General features: G+C 33.2%; 1 long non-coding RNA gene across 1 annotated transcript; it reads right to left on the minus strand.

The window, feature by feature from the left end:
- Positions 1-2,587: 2,587 nt before the first annotated feature.
- LOC120092778 (uncharacterized) lies at positions 2,588-5,780 on the minus strand. Its single transcript, XR_005486158.2, has 3 exons — positions 5,137-5,780; positions 3,033-3,202; positions 2,588-2,938 (listed from the first exon to the last, which is right to left on the minus strand). It is a non-coding gene; the product is annotated as an uncharacterized LOC120092778 (long non-coding RNA).
- Positions 5,781-6,953: the final 1,173 nt, after the last annotated feature.

The following is a 6,953-nucleotide window of genomic DNA, read 5'->3' on the forward strand; positions in this document are numbered from 1 at the left end:
CCTCAAACAGATGGACAAACTAAGCGAGTAAATTGGTGTTTGGAGACTTACTTAAGGTGTTTCCACAATGAGCAACCTAATAGATGGAATAAATGGCTGGCTTAGGCAAAGTATTGGTATAACACCACTTTCCATGCGTCAATAAGGACCACACCATTCCAAGCTATCTATGGAAGGACTCCCCCATCGTTAATCCATTATGGGGAAACAAAATCAAGCAATGACAGCGTGGGCAACCTCTTAAAGGAGCGGGACTTGGCTTTGAATGCACTTAAGGAGAATTTGAAATTGCACAAAATAGAATGAAGAAGCAAGCCAACCAGCATAGACGTGAGCTGACATTTGAGGTAGGAGATGATGTTTTCCTCAAACTAAGACCCTACAGACAAAGGTCACTAGCAAAAAGGAAAAGTGAGAAATTATCTCCAAGGTTCTATGGTCCGTATCAAATAACTGAAAAGATAGGAGAAGTGGTATATCGACTAAATTTGCAACCAGAGGCAGTTATACACGATGTATTTCATGTGTATCAACTTAAGAAGAAATTAGGTAAGTTGCAATATATACAACCATTACCTTCTATGCTAACGAAGAATTTAAGCTACAGGTTGCCCCTGAAGTGGTGCTTGGAGTAAGGTGGAATTGAGAACTAAACACACAAGAATGGCTTATTAAATGGAAGGGCCTTCTGGATAGTGAGGCCACTTGGGAGTCGGTAATGAATATCAAGCAGCAATTTCCATCCTTCCACCTTGAGGACAAGGTACATTTTGAGAGGAGCGGTGATGTAAAACCTCCCATCATATTCACATACAAGAGGCGGGACAAAAAGGGAAAAACACCACAAGAGTTAGTTAGAGGGATAGTGGAGTATGAAGATATAGGGGAAAAAGGAAAATTTGTTGAGAATTCCGTTGGGGGTGGGACCACAAGGGGCTAAACAAATAGGAAGAGAAAGAGAGAAAGAGGAGAGAAGAATTTTGGTGGAAGACGATTCGTCCTTCAGGAGAGGGTCCAGCACCTCTCGAATTTGAGGCTGGTGGCTACTGTTTTACATTTCTAGTTTTTTCCATTGAGTTATGTTAATTGCTCTCTTATTTAGTTTTATTTCTTATTCCTCTGTAGTTCTTGACTGAGAGTATTGCTGGCAAGTTGATAAATAAAGGTTGGAAGAGTTTGTTGATTGCCATTGTTTCTATCCCTTATCTTATTTACCTTGATTGCGATTTAGGAGAAGGGTAAGGAAGAACCTAGGGCTTAACAAATACTTAGATGAATTATCAGCTCGTAAGTTTATTGTTTTATGATAACAAATTCAATGCCTAAAAGAGCAAATGTGCTACAAATATTGGGATTATGAAACAACCACTTATGACGTTGCTCGTGAAGGCAAAGACTCTAAATGGTATTATATACTTTATGTTTTAGTTTTTTATTTTTTATTTTCATTTTTTTCAGATATGGAAGACTCAAGTAGTAGTAGCGAAGATAATAATATGATTTCATAACAAAACAATAGAAGTGTTGGGTATGATGCTTTTTTTATTGTAGTTCTATAAAAGTGTTATTGTATTTTAGGTAACTTTGTATTAATTTGTGGTAGAGTGTATTGTTGTATCTATTATTATATTTTAGGTTCGGATTATATGGGTTTATAGGTGGAAGAGAAATAATGTAGGCTTGCCATATGCAGAGCAACAAACATGCATATACTATAGCAGACATGCATTGCAGCAAATAATTTTTATATATATATATTTTTCAATAAACTACGATAACAGACATTTTCTAATACAAAACAAGATATTTCATGTCGTTGTTTTAACTCTGATCGACATTAAAAATAGATTGAACATTTTAGAAAAATTAAGCATTAAAAAAATATTGGACAATTATTGAAAAAATTTGGTAAAAAATCGACGTAGAAGATGGTGTACAATATCGGTTTTCAACTGACATTGAAGATGGTGTACAATGTCAGTTTTCAACCGACATTGAAAATAATTGACATTGAAATTTTGGTAATATACAATGTCAGTTTAAAACTGACATTAAAGACAATCGATATTAAAGATCTTTCATAACATGATCTTCAATGTCGGTTTACAATCGACATTGTATCCCTATAATATCAATTTTAAATCAACATTAAAGCCTAATTTTATACTAGTGAGTAAAATGTTTGAGGTTTTAAATGTATATTTATGAATAACGACCCATTTAGAGAACTTGAAAATTCGGGTCATTACATATTCATTCATAATTTATATGTCACCTAAATATTTATGCTCAAAAAATTCATAACTACATGTGATTTATTTCATATTCGTTATGAAATAACTTAAAACACTATATAAAGTTTAAGGCACTATCTCTTATTTATTATATTTTCATTTTAATGTCAGATATTTATTATTTGAACCAACTAAAAGTAGATACATTCGTTATTTAAGTTTTACTAAAGAAATGTTTGTTCTAAGAACTTTTAACCGCATGTGATATAGGTGCATTTTAACACAATGTGTGTATGAGTATTATGTATTGTTTTTAAGAAAAATTAATTAGAATGTATTTGGAACTGAGGTCCTAAGAAAATATAATATATATTTCACATGATCTCTGGTTTAATTGCCATCATTTAGAGGAATAATATTTGTATCTGTAGAAAATATCCTATGAGTTATGTAGTTATAATCTATTACAACCATGCATGTCTAAAATCAATAAGTAGTAGAGTTAAGAATTCATTTAATGATAGTTATTGATCTAAAGTTTCAAGTTGTAAAAACTCCCCTTGTGTTCATCAATAAAATCTCCTCTCTATCACAGTAGATGTAGGCATTTTATAAGTCGAACCACTATGAATATCTGAGTGTCAAATTCTTCCTTATTTCTCTCTTCTTTCTCTCATAATTTTTTCACTGACTTCATAGTATACCTTGATTCAACATAAAAAACAGAGTTAGATTTGCAATTGAAGAAAGATAAGAAAAGAGAAAAGAAATTTAAAGAAGAAATTGTAAAGAACTAACCTCAGTAGAGATATATACATCAAAGGAGTATAGGGCAGAGGGTAAAGCATTGGAAAGAAGGAGCAGGGGAGGACTTCTGAGATTTTTCCTCTTCGAAACAGTGGTTTTGTTCCATGTAAGACGAAAGGCTGGAGCACCACGCGTCTAGTGTATGTATTTTATCCTCAACCCTACACATGTAATAGCAACAAAGTGGTATTAGAGCAAGGTATAAATCATGAAAGCTCTAACAAGTATTTCAAGAAACACTTTCTTGATTAAAAAATCGGTGTGGCATGATATGACATTGAAAAAATCAATGGAAAGGGAGGCTTTGCTCTCTAGAAAGCAAAGGTAAGGGTCATTCTTGGCCAACAGAAAGCTCTAAAAGCCATAGTAGACTCTGCTAATATGCCTCAAACAGTGACCAAAGAAGAAAGAGAAGACATGGAGAGTGCAGCCTATGCTACCATTGTTTTAAACCTAAGTGATATTATTCTCAGAGAGGTAATTGATAAAGAAACAACATATGAAATATGGGTGAAATTGGATGGATTATATCTCTCAAAGGATCTTCCTAATCGGGCATACCTTAGAGAGAAGTTCTTTGCCTATAAAATGGATTCAAATAAATCCTTAAATGATAATCTAAGTAAATTCAAGAAGTTGTCCACTGAATTCAAAAGCTTGGGTGACAAGATAGGGGAAGAAAAGGAATCATTCATTCTTCTAGGCTCACTTCCAAAAGAATATAGAGAAGTCAAGATTGCTCTTAATTATGGAAGGGAGAAAATCACTACATATGCTGTGATTCCAGCAATTAAAACCAATGAGTTAGAAATACTAGCTCAAACGAAAGATTAAAATAGTGGTGAAGGTCTATTCTCAAAGGAAAAGTCCAAAAATAATTGGAAAAATAGCAAGAATAAAAAAAATAAGAGCAAACTCAAGTGTACTTTTGTCACAAGATTGGCCACCCAAAGAAAGATTGTTTCTTCTTTAATAAAAGACAAAACAAGAAAAAACAAAAGGAGAAATAAGTTAAGAGTCTAGGAACTAGGGATGAAAAAATTTCCCACAGAATCGGGTCCCTACAAATTCCCGACCCGTCCCCCGTGGTCAAACTAGGAATTTAAATCGAGTTCCCAGTCTGGGACAGGGCGGGGACAGGGAGGGGAACTCCGTCCCCGACCTCGAATGCGATTCCTGTCCTCACTCCTATTTTTTGACTTGTTAGTGTATATATATATATATATATTACTGAAATAATATGTTTCAGTTTTTTTTCTTTTTTAATTTTAAAAATCTAATATAATAAATTTAATTTTTATTAATTTATAATAAAAAAAACATGTAATGTTTAATTTAAACAACTATATATAACAATAATACTAACTTCCTATATAAAAATTATAGTTTTAATATAAATATTAAATTTAATTAATTTTAAATAATAAAATAATAAAATAACAGGCAAAGATTTTTTCTCATGGGGACTCAAATCCCCGAACGAGGATTCTCCGGCTCCTCAAAATGGGGAATGGGGCGGGGACGGAGATTAAAAATCTCCACGGAGATGAGGATGGGGAGTGCATCCCCGCTCTACCCTAGCCCCGTTGTCATCCCTACTAGGAACCTAAGGCTGAAGCATCAGTGATAAAATAGAGGAGCTATATTTTTGCAAATGTATTGACCACCTCACAGCACACTCCTAACAATGAACACTCTGATGAAATTCAGAATTGGTGTTGGAATCTGGGTGTACATTCCATATGGCACCCTCAAAGAGTTGGTTCACTACTTACAAAAGTTGGGATGGAGGTTGTGTCTACATAGGTAATGATAATACATGTAAAATAGTTGGAATAGGGCTTGTCTCACTAAAAGTTAAAGATCGGATAATTACTCTTCTTAAGAATATAAGACATGTACCCACACTTAAAGAGGAATCTAATATCTCTAGGGATGTTGGACTCAATTGAGTGTAAGTACCATGGATTTGGAGGCAAGTTTGTGAAATGATACATTATCATGCAACGGAAGCAAGCAAAATCAATAAGCACTCTAATTACATTTAATTTGAGTTCTAAAGCATGCATATTTAAGAGGGTTTCAAGTTACATACCTTTTGTGATGAAAAAATCCAAGTTGTTCTTCACTCCAATTCAGCTCCAAATCAGTCTGTGAACTACCAAGAGGTCTTCTCTACTATTCTCAGCCTTGAATTTGAGTGGTGGAACTCAAATTTTGAGTGAATTTGGTAAGTATTTTATGGGTTTGAAGAGAGAAAAAGATGAAGTGCAAAAAACTAATTTTTCTGTATTCAATTCTCAGTCAATCCGTCCTCATCTCAGCAAATTGGAAGTGTTTTATTCCTCAACAACATGCAAGCAACATCAACAAAATCATGGCCAGCAACTGCTTTCTCAATTTATTGGGAATTGTGTGATTATGCATGAATTACACATCATGCTTAAGAAGAAAAATGGGGAAAACCCACTTCTTTCAGATTTTCAATTTTTTCTAATTCAATTAATTTAAAACTTGATTTAATTAATTCATAATTAATTAAACCTAAATTACAAAATCCAATTTCTTAAATTGAATTTAAAATTTGAAATTAATTTGATTTTAAATTAATTAAACAAATTTAATTAATTTAATTTAATTTAATATCAAATATTAAATTTGAAAGAGTTAAACAACATGCAACGAAAGTATCAAGGATCCATAAGCATTCTAATTCACTAATATTGGAAAAAACTAAAGCATGCTCTTCTTAAAAAATGGATTTTCAGAACATACATTTGATGAACTCTCCAAGAAAACGTTTGTATAGTTGTTATCTTCACTTGATATCATCGTGAACTATCTCAAAACCTTCCCTACTATGCTCTTGGAGCTTTAGGTAGAGTTGTGGGACTCAAGAACAGCTTGAAGATGTGAAAAAACAAGAAGATCTCACAGTAGTCGATTGAAGAAGACAGTTTCTTCTTCACAGAAAATTTTCTCTCAAAATTGTGCATTCATTCTCTTCTCCAACGACTCCACACTTCTTTATATATAGTAGATGAACATACAAATAGATAGAGTGCATGGCTTGCCGCTCATGCTTGGAGAATCAAAATAGAGAGGATAATGACTTTTGTGTGAGCATAAAGATGATGGTAATGGAGAAAATGCATTTTCCATTTTGTGCAACCATGCAAAACGTTTTTCTATTTTCTTTTTAAAATATAAACTGTTTTTAAACCATTTTAATTCAAAAAAATGATTTTCTTAAATTAATTTAATATCAAATATTAAATTCATTTTTGCACAATAATCATCTTCATATATTTAAATCATATTTGAATATATATTCTCTTGTTCTATTTAATTTGAACGTTTCAAATTAATTTCTCAAGCTACCCTAAAGCTTATCCATTTACGAGCTAGTAGGGGGACCTCGTGGACCTACAGAGCATGGGCTTTAACGATTCGAGATTAATCTGTTAAACTCATTAGTCCGATCTAACCCCCATTCGTTAACTAATGAGACACTCCACTATAGCCCATAGTTGAATTCCCCCCACTGTTGATATATTATATCCACTTAATAACTAGTAAGTCAATCCTTCACAAGATGTTCGTAATCACAGCTAGGTCAAAAATACCATTTTACCCTTGTGACTACATCTTGTTTCTTAAGTTCCTACTGATCCACTAATGAATAATACTGATTCATAATCTCTATGAATCAAATCCTTTCTCTATCATGAGAAGGCGGGGCCCCATTTGTTCAATATCTGGAGTCAGTACTTAAGAAAACAATCTATCTGCTGATCCTAAATAGGGTAGGAGTGAATTTCATCTTGCAAGGCTATGTCCCCAGCTATTCAACCGATCTTATATCCAAAATGATAAGCTTATTGAGCAGTGTTGTTGGACTACTCCCACCAA

The sequence above is a fragment of the Benincasa hispida genome, chromosome 12 (genome assembly GCF_027475165.1).
Source record: "Benincasa hispida cultivar pf3 chromosome 12, pf3_genome.v1.1, whole genome shotgun sequence".
In the NCBI taxonomy this organism is placed as follows: Eukaryota; Viridiplantae; Streptophyta; class Magnoliopsida; order Cucurbitales; family Cucurbitaceae; genus Benincasa; species Benincasa hispida.